At 37.2% G+C, this 15,992-nt stretch overlaps 1 non-coding gene across 1 annotated transcript in view; it reads right to left on the reverse strand.

Moving 5' to 3' along the window:
- LOC111180333 (uncharacterized) overlaps window positions 1-15,880 on the reverse strand; it is a 175,772-nt gene extending 159,892 nt beyond the window's left edge. Inside the window, exon 1 of the transcript XR_016388359.1 lies at window positions 1,407-15,880. This is a non-coding gene — a transcript (uncharacterized LOC111180333). The remainder of the gene's footprint in view (window positions 1-1,406) is intronic.
- Between the last annotated feature and the right edge of the window lie 112 nt (window positions 15,881-15,992).

Here is a 15,992-nt window from a genome sequence, read left to right on the forward strand (position 1 = left end):
AGGAATATATAAGACTTTAATAAGTGCATAAAAATAGAAATGAGGACTCCAATGGGTTAAGAGAATTTGGTAGTAAGGTACTTAGTCTGCCTGCACAGTGAGGGGGAGATAGAGTAATACAGTAATGATCCACTTAATTATTTCTAAAGTATTTTTGATAGATGCATGTCATAGCTTAGCAGTAGCTTAGACAGTGACATTGATTCTGCACAGTGACAGTCTCTTTTATTACGTATTTTACAGTTCATTACAGTGTTTATTCCCCCAATATTTAGCCTTCATTTCTATTGCTACTTAAAGTAACTTTGTCTTGATTTTTAAAAGGGTGGGTTTTATCTTGCAGGCTGAGACATACATTATGTTCTAATTCCCATTAAGATCAAAGAAATATGTAATTCTTACCATGCAAGAGCTCTGGTTCCATCTCACAGAACTAACATTCCACATTGCTATTTGGTTCTCATTTTAGAAAAGCATCCATTTTAGTTAATTTTTGCAACAGCCATTGCCAGATAACCGAATTCCCTTTTTCTAGGAGCACCAAAATCAAAATGTTAATAAGGACTAGGGAATCAGGCTTAGCTTGCTTATACATTTTGCAAAATAAGGATGCTGTTTGTAGAAGTGCCATGCTCCTGACATTTCACTATGAACTTATTCATTTCTTCTGTTGCTTATTTTCCTTTTCTTCTTCTTATTTGAAACCCACTCTCCATAAAAAAAAAATGATTGGATTGGATTGTTTCTTCTGGAATATTTCTTTCCTTTTGATTAGGGACTTTTATTTTTTTGTGTTGAGGTATTTATTTGGTTTTTTTTTAAACCAAAGGCATTTATTTGTACCTGTTTGTTTTAGCTATCATTGTAGCAAAATAGGAGAATTATATGAAATGATAGATTTCAGTTTTAAATTCTTCACTTATCAATTGATTTACACATTCATTTACAAATATGAACTGAGCCCTATGAGTTGGGGGTCTACTCACTGCATTTTGTTTTCTTATTTATAGATATTGCTTCTATTTTATTCATACTGGAGAACTATGTTACAGCAGGCTTCAGATTATATAGGGTCCTTGACCAAACACTTATTTTAGACTTATGATGAGATAGACACTATGCTCAAACTGGGGAGTTGGAAATAAATTAAACCTGGTATCTACTTCAAGGAATCTAATGAGATAGAAAATGTATGAAAATATATCATATTTGGATCCTCAAAGGAAAGAGAAAATTCAGCACAGTCTAACCTTAACTTTCATTCTGTTTCTTTGTGATTCTTTAGCCTCTTGCCTTCTCCTGTATGTCAGTTTATCCTCAGGCTAACTTACCTTGTGGTTCTAAACAGAAGCAGGGACTATGTACTTCCTCCATTCTCAACCACTGATCAAAATTATGCACTTTACCTTGATTGGAATATTTCTGCGTCAAGTGTGTCTAGGGGAGTCCCGGTGTTTTGGGCTTGAGACGGGTTCCTTCCTTTTTCTTGACCAATTGCTGTAGCCTGAGGAATGTGATTAGGCTTATTAGTTTGCACCCTTGAGCAGAGGGTAGAGAAGTCAATATCCCCCAAACCACAGTTCTACTACACAAAAGCGAAAGATGGTTACTTAGAGGGAGATTCAAGTAGTGTTACAAAAGAGAATGGTGGGAAATTGGTATTGGTAAGGCAACCAATGACTGGATCTGGACAGCATCAGTTTTCCACCCACTCCCACTTTATGTTCAGGCTCAGCATTTTATTATTATGGTAGCTTGATTACAAAATTGTCCAAATTGTTCTACGTGCTAAGCAATTTGACTTTGTAGGTCCTCGCATCAAGAGAAAGTGTGTTCTCCTATTTCTTGAATCTGGGCTAAACTGGTGATTTCATTTAACAAAATAATGCCTTGGAAATGATCCTGTTTTGAGCTTGGCTCCCAAAAGGTTTGATGTGCCTCCACTCACTCTCGGAACCCTGCTGCCACCCTGTAAACTAGCCTGATCTAGTTGGCTGAAGGCTGGGAGACCACATAGAACAGAGACAAGCAGTCATTCCAGCTCAGGCCATCCCAGACCAGTCAGTGACCCAGGATTTGACCACAGACACGTAAGTGAGCCTAGTCAAGACCAGAAGGATCTGCTAGGGAGGTGAAAGCAAGGGCTTACACAGGGCCACAATTGTTTAGTTATGATTCTGAAATCCAATAAACTCTTAAAATCAAAAGCATTTTTATTAATTTGCAGGAAATCCATTTGGCAGCAAAACCAAATGTGAACTTATTGAAAGGCTACTTACACTCTTTCTTTACCCAAACTAGTGTGAATATCCACTTTTTGCTGAAAAATATATTAATGCGTCGGATCACAGTGTGCTGCCCCAGACCCTACTGGGGATTTTACAAAATATATTATACATGCAAAGTTCTGGCTTTTTTAATTACTTAAAGAAAACCCCAAATCAAACAAGAACCAAAACAAACAAACGAATCACTTGACTTTTGAAACATATCAGGCTCAAGAATTTGGGGACCCCAAAATTATTTTGCACAGAATGTCATCCCCTTTCTTTTTCCTCTTCCCATTCTTCTCACAAAGAATCTTCCCTAATCTTACACTTTTTTTTTTTTTCCCTTCCCTCCTCCTCCAAAATCCTTCTCTTCTAGCCTCTCAGGGTCTGACTTCATCCTCCTTCCCACTCTGGGATTTTCCTCCACCACCTCTTTCCTTAAATAGTACTACTTTAAGCCTTTCTCAGCTTCCCAGTTTGCACCTTCATATATCACCCAGCTCAGCAAATTGAAAGATATTCCTTGACATTTGCCGTCTTTTGAAGGCAAGTGAAGGTTGGAGATCAGGCGTTAAAAATGATGACTAATGTTCTCCCCTTTCACTCATATAAACAAATATAATGGTATATTACTGATGCTCTGATAGGAGTGTAAGAGCTAAATTAGGCTGAGGTACAAAGAAAGTAGTGGTCAATTCTACCCAGGATGGAGAAGGGTTATTAAAGAACTTTATAGAGAAAACCATGTTCTAGAAGAGTTGGCCTGTACTGACACACTGGGGGAATGAAATTCAGAGTCAGCTAGTCTAAGTAGGGGAGGCAGCTTTAGAAAAGGAAAACTGTGGGTACAGCAGGGAATATCAGTGAATCGCATACAGTTTATGAAGCTGGAACATATGGTGGGAGATGAGGAAGAAGAGTTAGGCAAAGGCCAAGTCATAAAAAAACTTTCTCTGAAGTAAGCTTCTTTCAAAAATCTGTAAGATTGTCAGTGGGGAAGAAGTCAAGAGAAATCTCTAAAATATGAAAAGCAGGATAAGGTGTAATGGATGAAGTATGAGACCACTAAAAGGAAGCTATCAATACAGATGGAGCAGCAAATCCAACACAAAATGTCCATTGTGGAGAGGAGCATAATAAAAAAATGATAAAATATCTGAGGAAAGACATTCCATGAAAGAGAGACAAAACTGAAGACCTTATACCCAATAAGTAGTTAAAAGAACAATCAAAACTGATATGGTTATAAATTTGAATATATTGTATAATTAATATCCATGGAGAGTTACGTCAGGACATCATATTTAGAAAATAAGAAATAGCGTAGATGATTACAAATAAGAAAACAATAAAATGGTTAAGAAGTGAAAAACATAATTGTTGAAGTTAAATAATTAATAGATGGACTGAGCAACATAATGGAAGCAGCTGAAAAACAAATTAATAGCTAAAAAAAAATAATAATATACTAATACTTATTGGATCACTTATATGCCAAGCATTGTTCTAAGTGCTTTGCATACATTTTATTTACTTCTTCCTCACAGTAGTCAAATAAGCAATGCTATTATGATCCTTATTTTACAGATAAGAAAATTAAACTACAGGAGTTTTATAAAACTCACTCAAAGTCACATGTGTCAACTCCAGATAACACCTACTAAACCACTGTACAACATATAGAAGATTGAACCTAAGAATCACTTTAGAATGCAATACAAGAAAATAAAAATATGGGTATAAAGAAATAAAGGTTAAGGATAAGGAGAATAGAGCTAGAAGTTGCAGCATCTAAGAGCTTAGTGATAATGAAAAGGGAGCAATATTTAAATGTATGATAGTCGAGAATTTCTTACAACTGAAGAAAGATAAGATTCTTCATTTGAAAGAAGCCATTAAGCCATTAGACAATGGAGATTAGGTACAGGATTTTAAGAAGAGGATTGCCATAATCAGATTTTTTCTTTCATAAAGATCAATTCATGGGCAGTGTTAAGTATAAATTTGAGGCTCAAGATTATAGGCAAGGTACAACCTATCAGATAATTGCAGTAGTCCAGACTAGAGATGATAAGAGCTTACACTGAGGAAGGAGAGATAAGGAAGAACCAAGCACAGAGTCAGAAAACTGATGCTAATACTAACAATAATGGTGAGATACCAAAATGTCAAATCACATACCATAAAGTTTAATGACATAAAAAAAATTTTTTTTAAAAATGAAGCACAGCCACCACCTAAGACACTTGCTAATCTAGGGTCTCCAACAGTAGCATGGCAGAATTGAATCATAAAGGGTCTTGAAAAATATGAATCAAAATACGAAATAGTATCTGATATGACTGTTGAAAATAAAATAATTTCTTCATAACAGTGTTTCCCAAAGTTTATTTTATATAACAGTAGTTCTACAAGATGCTTTGTGGAAAATTAAAGATTCATAATCCTATAAGTTTGGGAAAACTTTAAAAACAGGTCTTACCCTTAGAGTCTCAAATCATGCCTTAACAAATTAAAGAGTCTCAGAAGTATTATAATAATGAAACCTGCTGAATTTTTAAAGAGTGGAATATTCTTCAGGAATATTTAGTTATACCCCGTGACACTAATTTATGTGTGTATGTATATATATGGAAGTACATATATTTAGGAAAATACTATTTTAGAGGCATATGTTTATGCATTTATAGCAATTCAATTTTTATTATTCCTCTGACGTACATTCAGAAGTATGAAATATAGCTTTACAGTGTTATTATGCCTTTCAAATATTTTATAGAAAAGGAGAATGTGAGAAAAAATGAGGAAGATTCAAGTAGAAAGATAACTTAGTTTAAGTATTAATAATATCACTCAAAAGATTAGCAGTAATAATAATTATGATATGAAAAAGTCTAAAATAAAACCTTTACTCTCTTTAATGTAAAAGGAAAGCAAAATATAATAATTGCTTAAACCACTATCTAGTGGTAGATAACCAGATCCCTTCTGAGCTCCTTTTTGGCTCAGGAGGGGCTGCAGTTAAGGAAAGAAGGCTAACTTGTGCCGAACAAGTTCAAAACCTCACGGCCACAATAGAAGTTTGTTTTACACTCGCATCTGAGTCTGATATGGATCAGGTGACTCTCTTCTAAGCTGTGATTCAGCAGCCCAGGCTGCTTTCATATTGTGGCTTCAGGGTCATTTTAGCATCATTCAGATAGCACATGGCATGAAGAGTAAATGGGCAGCAACATCAGACCCTTAACTACCTTATCCTGGAAATTAACTCACATCATTTCCACACACATTCCATTCCCCAGAACCAGAAATGTGGCCCCACAGAGATGCAGGGAGTACATTCATAGTTTGGATTGGTGTATCTTCTTCATGAATTGACCCTTTATCATTATTATTTCCCTCCATACCTGGTAATATTCAACGTCCTAAAGCCCACTTTAATACAGCCACTTCAGCTTCCTTCTGATTAATGTTTGCATGATATACATTTTTTTCCTGTAACTTATCTATATCTTTATATCTAAATTTCACTGTCATTAGCTCTTGCTTGAAGATGGTTTTTATAAGCTCTTTGATTACACTAAGCTAGCTCTTCAATCTATTCCCCAGCATGGTCTTTTAAAAATTCAAGTATGATCTTATTCTCCTGCTTAAAAACCACCATTGACATTTTGTTGTTTTTAGAATTAAATCCACACACCTTAGCCTTGATTACAAGTCCAAAGATGATCTGTCCTCTACTGAAACTTCCAGTATCATTACTGACATTCTTCCCCTCACATTTCATACTGTATACATACTGAACTTTTTTCAATTCCAGTAATTCCACTTCTGAATTGCCATCCATATGCTACCTCATTCTTCTAAGGACTAACTTCTTTCTGGATATTATATCATCTAGAAATCTACTTTGACCTGTCAATTCTGAATTAAGTACTCTTCCTTTATGTTCCTGCTGTACCATTTATTCCTTTATCACAGCACTGATGAAATGGCATTACACTTGCCTGTTAAACTGGCACACCCCCCATCAGATTGTAAACTCCCTGAAAGTCAGGATGTATCCATTCAGTTCACTGCTGTACATCTGAAACTTAGCATAGAATCTTTTGACATTTAATTAATACTTGTTGAGTGAGTGGCTGAATTATTGAATATTATTAATGACTTTAATAAGAAATTTCAGTGCAGTGATAGACCCATAAACTGGAACATATCTCGAAAAAGAGATGTGATAAAGGACAGGGAAAGAGTTGAAGTCAGTTGAGATATTTCTTGAATAAATAACAGGAGACCATGGTGGTATGGTATCAGGAGTACTGAATGATTTTATACTCTCCCACTCTCCATGCATAACAGTATTTTGGATGAAGCCAAGCTAGAGAAAACTGTCTTTTAGTTCTTCTTAAGATGAGAGAACAAAATCCTTACACTATGATACAAACTCTTAAAGCAGAGATTCAAATCAGGTGCTTGAAACCTGAATTCTCTCCAAAAGCATATTGATCTTTTACAATGAACTACTACATACAGTACGGTGCATGAAATTAAGAGTCAACTCCGATATCTAACTCAAACAGAATGCTCATATAAGCATATCTAGGTCAACGTGCCAGTGTCCCAAAGCCTCTCCTTTTGCTTTCTGCAAATCACTATTCCCTCCCTCCCTTGCATATGTAGCCTCTATCTTGAAATTTATGGCAACCACATTCTTGCTTTTCTCATTGTTTCACCAATATCCCAAAGTACTCTGATATAGTTTTGCCTCTTTAGCTAACAATATAAATGGACTTGCACAGTTACACATTAGTATTTTTTAGTGGCTAGCTTCTTTTCTTCATTCTTACTGTTGGGTTTTAAAATATTCATAATTATTAATTTTTATCCAGAATGCACTCATGGTATTTGGATCAGAGACATTACCATTATTCACTTAAAAAGCAAATAATGACCATGTGGTTCCCAACACTCCACTTTTACCCCTGGGACAACACAAGGAAAGCCAAGTCAAATGTCTTATGCATACAAACTTCAAAGTCTTTATCAGAGATGAGAAACAGAGAAAAAATTGATTTTGTCTGCTTATACACAGAAGCCAGAAAAAGCTGCCTTTTCCTCCCCTCCCAAAAGAAGAGAGAAAAACTTCACTCTTTGGACACAAGAATCTCTGATTGAAACTTGACTGTTTATCCTCTATATCTTTTTATCCTCACTTTTGTCTTTTTCATCCTTTTGTCTCTTTGCGCTTTCTTTGAGATGTCTTATTCTGATCTACCTCCAGCTTACTAATTCTCTCTTCACTATGTCTAATCTCTTAATCTGTCCACTGAGTTCTTAATTTTGATTCTGGCAATTTTCATTTTTTATTCCCAATTCTCTGACAGAATTCTAAATTTTGTCTTATTTCATTGAGCACAGTAAATATAGTTATTTAAAATTCTCTAGGGACCTCCCTGGTGGTCCAGTGGTTAAGAATCTGCCTTCCAATGCAGGAGATGTGGGTTCCATCCCTGGTCGGGAAATAAGATCCCACAGGGCACGGGACAACTAAGCCCATGTGCCAAAACTACTGAGCCCACGCACTCTAGAGCCCACACGCCACAGCTAGAGAGAAGCCCACGTGCCACAACGAAGATCCCACATGCTGCAACTAAGATCCGACGCAGCCAAATAAATAAATAAATATTTTTTAAAAAATGAAATAAAATTGTTTAATATCTGAAGTCTCCCATTGGTCATTTTCTATTGTTTTATGTTTCTGTTTGTTTTCATACATGTGATATAATCTTCTGATGTGCTTGGGTTTTTTTACTTTTAATTTTAAAATAATTATAGATTCTTGGAACGTTGCAATGATATTACAGAAAGATCATGTGTACCCTTCATTCGGTTTCCCTCAATGGTTACATTTTGTGTAACTATATATAATATCAATCCAGAAAACTGCTAGTTTACCACATGCGTAGATTTGTGTAGCCACCACCCCAATCAAGATACAGAACTACTCCATCACCACAAAGATCTCCCTCATGCTATCCCTTATAGTTATGATCACAGCCACTCCTATACCACCCACAATCCTTAACCCTTGGAAACCACTAATCTGTTCTCCATCTCTATAACTTTGTCATTATGAAAATGTTAGATATATAACATTATATATATGCGATATATAATGTTATATACATTATATATATATACATATGAGAGAGAGAATTATGCAGTATGTGACCTTTAGAAACTGGCTTTTTTATTGTTATTTTTTATTCTGAGTTAATGTATTTGCAAAATTGTTTGTAAACCTGGTTTGAGATGATGCAGTATTTTTTTTCCTTTTTCAAAGATTGCTTCTTATGCCAAGTACCTGGTGTTCTAGCACTCTGAAATTACCATGGTTAAATTTTAGGGATTGACATCTTAACAAAGTGAGGTGCACTCCCTGTGAGGTCCCATCTAACTGCTTCACACTGCTAGGATGCAACCTTTTAGGATTTTTAACCCAAAGTTTAAGGAGTGGAGCAGATTCACTATAATTCCTTCCCTTGGTGGGCTCAGAACCCCAGACTCCACTCTCCTTAGCTTCTTGGACTCTCAACTATTTCCTCTTGAATCATCTAACATCCCCAAGTAAAAGGAAACTCCAAGCTCCTGACTTGCCTCACGGACTCTCTCTCCTTTTCTGGATTGTAGCCCAGTAATTTTTCTCTATCTTGTTAAATTTACGTGTCTTCAAGCAAGTGATTTTTGTACATTTTGTCCAGATTTCTTTTTTTTTGGTTCCCCCTTTTACTTTATTATTTATTTATTTATTTAGCATCTTTACTGGAGTATAACTGCTTTACAATGGTGTGTTAGTTTCTGCTGTATAAAAAAGTGAATCAGATATACGTGTACATATATCCCAATATCTCCTCCCTCTTGCATCTCCCTCCCACCCTCTCTGTCCCACCCCTCTAGGTGAACACAAAGTACTGAGCTGATCTTCCTGTGCTATGCAGCTGCTTCCCACTAGCTATTTTACGTTTGGTAGTGTATATATGTCCATGCCACTCTCTCATTTTGTCCCAGCTTACCCTTCCCCTTCCCTGTGTCCTCAAGTCCATTCTCTACATGTGCGTCTTTATTCCTATCCTGCCCCTAGGTTCTTCAGAACAATTTTTTTTTTTTTAGATTCCATATATATGTGTTAGCGTATGGTATCTGTTTTTTCTTTCTGACTTACTTTACTCTGTATGATACACTCTAGGTCCATCCAGCTCACTACAAATAACTCAACTTCATTTCATTTTATGGCTGAGTAATATTCCATTGTATATATGTGCCACATCTTCTCTATCCATTCATCTGTCAATGGACGCTTAGGTTGCTTCCATGTCCTGGCTATTGTAAATAGAGCTTCAATGAACATTGTGGTACATGACTCTTTTTGAATTATGGTTTTCTCAGGGTATATGCCCAGTAGTGGGATTGCTGGGTCATATGGTAGCCCTATTTTTAGTCTTTTAAGGAATCTCCATACTGCTCTCCATAGTGGCTGCATCATTTTACATTCCCACCAACAGTGTAAGAGGGTACCCTTTTCTCCACACCCTCTCCAGCATTTATTGTTTGTAGATTTTTTGATGATGGTCATTCCGACTGGTATGAGGTGATACCTCATTGTAGCTTTGATTTGCATTTCTCTAATGATTAGTGATGCTGAGCATTCTTTCATGTGTTTCTTGGCAATCTGTGTATCTTCTTTGGAGAAATATCTGTTTAGATATTCTGTCCATTTTTGGATTGGGTTGCTTGATTTTTTGATATTGAGCTGCATGAACTGCTTTTATATTTTGGAGATTAATCCTTTGTCAGGTGCTTCATTTGCAAATATTTTCTCCCATTCTGAGGGTTGTCTTTTCGTCTTGTTTATGCTTTCCTTTGATGTGCAAAAACTTTTAAGCTTCATTAGGTCCCATTTGTTTTTGTTTTTATTTCCATTTCTCTAGGAGGTGGGTCAAAAAGGATCTTGCTGTGATTTATGTTGAAGAGTGTTCTTCCTATGTATTCCTCTAAGAGTTTTATAGTGTGTGGCCTTACATTTAGGTCTTTAATCCATTTTGAGTTTATTTTTGTGTATGGTGTTAGGAAGTGTTCTAATTTCATTCTTTTACATGTAGTTGTCCACTTTTCCCAGCACCACTTATTGAAGAAGCTGTCTTTTCTCCATTGTATATTCTTGCCTCCTTTGTCAAAGATAAGGTGACCATATGTGCATGGGTTTACCTCTGGACATTCTATACTGTTCCATTGATCTATAGTTCTGTTTTTGTGCCAGTACCATACTGTCTTAATTACTGTAGCTTTGTAGTGTAGTCTGAGGTCCAGGAGCCTGATTCCTCCAGCTCCGTTTTTCTTTCTCAAGATTGCTTTGGCTATTTGGGGTCTTTTATGTTTCCATACAAATTGGGAAATTTTTTGTTCTAATTCTGTGAAAAATGTCAGTGGTAGTTTGATAGGGATTGCATTGAATCTGTAGATTGCTTTGGGTAGTATAGTTATTTTCACAATGTTGATTCTTCCAATCCAAGAACATGGTATATCTCTCCATCTGTTTGTATCATCTTTAATTTCTTTCATCAGTGTCTTATAGTTTTCTGCATACAGGTCTTTTGTCTCCATAGGTAGATTTATTCCTAGGCATTTTATTCTTTTTGTTGAAATGGTAAATGGTAATATTTCCTTAATTTCTCTTTCAGATTTTTCATCATTAGTGTATAGTAATGCAAGAGATGTCTGTGCATTAATTTTGTAACCTGCTACTTTACCAATGTCATTGATTAGCTTTCTGGTAGCATCTATAGGATTCTCTATGTATGGTATCATGTCATCTGCAAACAGTGACATTTTTACTTCTTCTTTTCCAATTTGGATTACTTTCATTTCTTTTTCTTCTCTGATTGCCATGGCTAAAACTTCCAAAACTATGTTGACTAATAGTGGTGAGAGTGGGCACCCTTGTCTTGTTCCTGATCTTAGAGGAAATGGTTTCAGTTTTTCACCATTGAGAATGATGTTGGCTGTGGGTCTGTCATGTATGGCCTCCATTATATTGAGGTAAGTTCCCTCTGTGCCTACCTTCTGGAGGGTTTTTATCACAAATGGGTGTTGAACTTTGTCAAAAGTTTTTCTGCATCTATTGAGATGATCATATGGTTTTTAGCCTTCAACTTGTTAATATTGTCTATCACATTGACTGATTTGTGTATATTGAAGAATCTTTGCATTCCTGGGATAAACCCCACTTGATCATAGTGTATGATCCTTTTAATGTGCTGTTGGATTCTGTTTGCTAGTATTTTGTTGAGGGTTTTTTCATCTATGTTCATCAGTGATATTGGCCTGTAGTTTTCTTATTTTTTGATATCTTTGTCTGGTTTTGGTATCAGGGTGATAATGGCCTTGTAGAATGAGTTTGGGAGTGTTCCTCCCTCTGCTATATTTTGGAAGAGTTTGAGAAGATTAGGTGTTAGCTCTTGTCCAAATGTTTGGTAGAATTTGCCTGTGAAGCCATCTGGTCCTGGGCTTTTGTTTGTTGAAAGATTTTAAATCACAGTTTCAATTTCAGTGCTTGTGATTCATCAGTTTATATTTCTTATTTCTTCCTGATTCAGTCTTGGACGGTTGTGCTTTTCTAAGAATTTGTCCATTTCTTCCAGGGTGTCCATTTTTTTGGCATATGGTTGCTGTAGTAATCACTCATGATCCTTTGTATTTCTGCAGTTTCATTTGTTTCTTCTCCTTTTTCATTTCTAATTCTATTGATTTGAGTCTTCTCCCTTTTTTTCTTGATGAGTCTGCCTAATGGTTTATCAATTTTGTTTATCTTCTCAAAGAACCAGCTTTTAGTTTTCTTGATCTTTGCCATCATTTCCTTCATTTCTTTTTCATTTATTTCTGATCTGATCTTTATAATTTTTTCCTTCTGCTAACTTTGGGGGTTTTTTGTTCTTCTTTCTCTACTTGCCTTAAGTGTAAGGTTAGGATGTTTATTTGAGATGTTTCTTGTTTCTTGAGGTAGGATTATGTTGGTATAAACTTCCCTCTTAGAACTGCTTTTGCTGCATCCCATAGGTTTTGGGTCATCGTGTTTTCATTGTCATTGGTTTCTAGGTATTTTTTGATTTCCTCTTTGATTTCTTCAGTGACCTCTAGGTTATTTAGTAGTGTATTTTTTAGCCTCCATGTGTTTATATTTTTTACAGATTTTTTCTTGTAACTGATATCTAGTCTCATAGCATTGTGGTTGGAAAAGACACTTGATACAATTTCAATTTTCTTAAACTTACCAAGGCTTGATTTGTGACCCAAGATATGATCTATCCTGGAGAATGTTCCATGAGCACTTGAGAGGAAAGTTTTTGTTTTTGGATAGAATGTCCTATAAATATCTTGTTTTTGGATGGAATGTCCTATAAATATCAATTAAGTCCATCTTGTTTAATGTATCATTTAAAGCCTGTGTTTCCTTATTTATTTTCATTTTGGATGATCTGTCCATTGGTGAAAGTGGGGTGTTAAAATCTCCTACTATTATTGTGTTACTGTCAATTTCCCCTTTTATGGCTGTTGGCTTTTGCCTAATGTATTGAGGTGCTCCCATGTTGGGTGCATCAATATTTACAATTTTTATATCTTCTTCTTGGATTGATCCCTTGATCATTATGTAGTGTCCTACTGTGTCTCTTGTAATAGTCTTTAAAGTCTATTTTGTGTGATATGAGAATTGCTACTCCAGCTTTCTTTTCATTTCCATTTGCGTGAAATACCTTTTTCCATCCCCTCACTTTCAGTCTGTATGTGTCCCTAGATCTGAAGTGGATCTCATGTAGACAGCATATCTACAGGTCTTGTTTATGTATCCATTTAGCCAGTCTATGTCTTTTGGTTGGTGCATTTAATCCATTTACATTTAAGGTAATTATCGATATGTATGTTCCTATTACCATTTTCTTAATTGTTTTGGTTTTGTTATTGTAGGTCTTTTCCTTCTCTTGTGTTTCCTGCCTAGAGAAGTTCCTTTAGCATTTGTTGTAAAGCTGGTTTGGTGGTACTGAGTTCTCTTAGCTTTTGCTTGTCTGTAAAGTTTTAAATTTTTCTATCAAGTCTGAATGAGATCCTTGCTAGGTAGAGTAATCTTGGTTTTAGGTTTTTCCCTTTCATCACTTTAAATATGTCCTGCCACACCCTTCTGGCTTGTAGAATTTCTGCTGATGAATCAGCCACTAACCTTATGGGGATCCCCTTGTATGTTATTTGTTGCTTTTCCCTTCTGCTTTTAATGCTTTTTTTGGTATTTAAATTTTGATAGTTTGATTAATATGTGTTTTGGCATGTTTCTCCTTGGATTTATCCTCTATGGGACTCTGCACTTCCTGGACTTGACTGACTATTTCCTTTTCCATATAAGGGAAGTTTTCAACTATAATCTCTTCAAATATTTTCTCAGTCCCTTTCTTTTTCTCTTCTTCTTCTGGGACCCCTATAATTCAAAGGTTGTTGCATTTAATGTTGTCCCAGACGTCTCTGAGACTGCCCTCAATTCTTTTCATTCTCTTTTCCTTATTCTGCTCTTTGGTAGTTATTTCCACTATTTTATCTTCCAGGTCACTTATCCATTCTTCTGCCTCAGTTATTCTGCTATTTATTCCTTCTAGAGAATTTTTAATTTCATTTATTGTGTTGTTCATCATTATTTGTTTGCTCTTTAGTTATTCTAGGTCTTTGTTAAATGTTTCTTGTATTTTCTGCATTCTATATCCAAGATTTTGGATCACCTTCACTATCATTACTCTGAATTCTTTTTCAGGTAGACTGCCTATTTCCTATTCATTTGTTTGGTCTTGGGGGTTTTTACCTTGCTCCTTCATCTGCTGTGTATTTCTCTGTCTTCTCATTTTGCTTAACTTACTGTGTTTGGGGTTTCCTTTTTGCAGGCTGCAGGTTCATAGTTCCTATTGCTTTTGGCATCTGCCCCCAGTGGGTTAGGTTTGTTCAGTGGGTTGTGTAGGCTTCCTGGTGGAGGGGACTGGAGCCTGTGTTCTGGTGGAGGAGGCCGGATCTTGTCTTTCTGATGGGCAGGACTGGGTCCGGTTGCATGTTTTGGGGTGTCTGTGAACTTATTATGATTTTAGGCAGCCTCTCTGCTAACAGGTGGGGTTGTGTTCCTGTCTTGCTAGTTGTTTGGTATGTGGTGTCCAGCACTGTAGCTTGCTGGTGGTTGAGTGGATGTGGGTCTTAGCATTGAGATGGACGTCTCTGGGAGAGCTTTTGCCATTTGATGTTACATGGGGCCAGGAGGTGTCTGGTGGTCCAATGTCCTGAACTCGGCTCTCCTGCCTAAGAGGCTCAGGCCTGACACATGGCCGGAGCACCAAGACCCTGTCAGCCACATGGCTCAGAAGAAAAGGGAGGGGAAAAAAAGAAAGAAAAAAAAATAAAGTTATTAAAATAAAAAAAATTATTAAAAATTAAAACATAAAAAATTTAGAAAAGAAAGAAGAGAGCAACCAGACCAACAAACAAATCCAGCAGTGATAAAAAGCACTAAAAACTATACTAAAAAATAAAAAAAAAAAAATGGACAGACAGAACCCTAGGACAAATGGTAAGAGCAAAGCCATACAGACAAAATCACACAAAAGAAGCATATACATATACACTTACAAAAAGAGCAAATGCAATATATATATATATATATAAAGAAGAGAGCAAAATCAATAAATAAATCTACCAATGATAATAAGCTCTAAATACTAAACCAAGATAAACAAAAAAACAGAAACAAATTAGATGCAGAAAGGAAACCCCAAGTCTACAGTTGCTCCCAAAGTCCACTGCCTCAATTTTGGGATGATTCGTTGTCTCTTCAGGTATTCCACAGATGCAGGGTACCTCAAATTGATTATGGAGATTTAATCCGCTGCTCCTGAGGCTGCTGGGAGAGATTTCCCTTTCTCTTCTTTGCTCGCACAGCTCCTGGGGTTCAGCTGTGGATCTGGCCCTGCTTCTGCGTGTAGGTCTCCTGAAGGCGTCTGTTCCCGCCCAGACAGGATGGGGTTAAAGCAGCAGCTGATTAGGGGCTCTGGCTCACTCAGGCTGGGGGGAGGGAGGGGTACGGAATGCGGGATGAGCCTGCGGCGGCAGAGGCTGCCATGACGTTGCAACAGCCTGAGGCGCACTGTGTGTTCTCCTGGGAAAGTTGTCCTTGGATCACGGGACCCTGGCAGTGGCGGGCTGGACAGGCTCCCGGGAGGGGAGGTGTGGATAGTGACCTGTTCTTGCACACAGGCTTCTTGGTGGCTGCAGCAGCGGCCTTAGCATCTCATGCCCATCTCTCGTGTCCAGGTTGATAGCTGCAGTTCACGCCCGTCTCTGGAGCTCATCTAGGAGGTGCTCTGAATCTCCTCTCCTTGCGCACCCTGAAACAATGGTCTCTTGCCCCTTAGGCAGGGCCAGAGTTTCTCCAGGACTCCCTTCTGGCTAGCTGTGGTGCACTAGCCCCCTTCAGGCTGTTTTAACGCAGCCAACCCCAGTCTTCTCCCTGGGATCTGACCTCCAAAGCCCGAGCCTCAGCTCCCAGCCCCGCCCGCCCTGTTGGGTGAGTAGACAAGCCTCTCGGGCTGGTGAGTGCTGGTCGGCACTGATCCTCTGTGCAGGAATCCCTCCCTTTTGCCCTCTGCA

Source organism: Delphinapterus leucas, chromosome 17 (genome assembly GCF_059928025.1).
Source record: "Delphinapterus leucas isolate spDelLeu-1000000601 "Yukka" chromosome 17, BTC_Dleu_Yukka2, whole genome shotgun sequence".
NCBI lineage: Eukaryota > Metazoa > Chordata > Mammalia > Artiodactyla > Monodontidae > Delphinapterus > Delphinapterus leucas.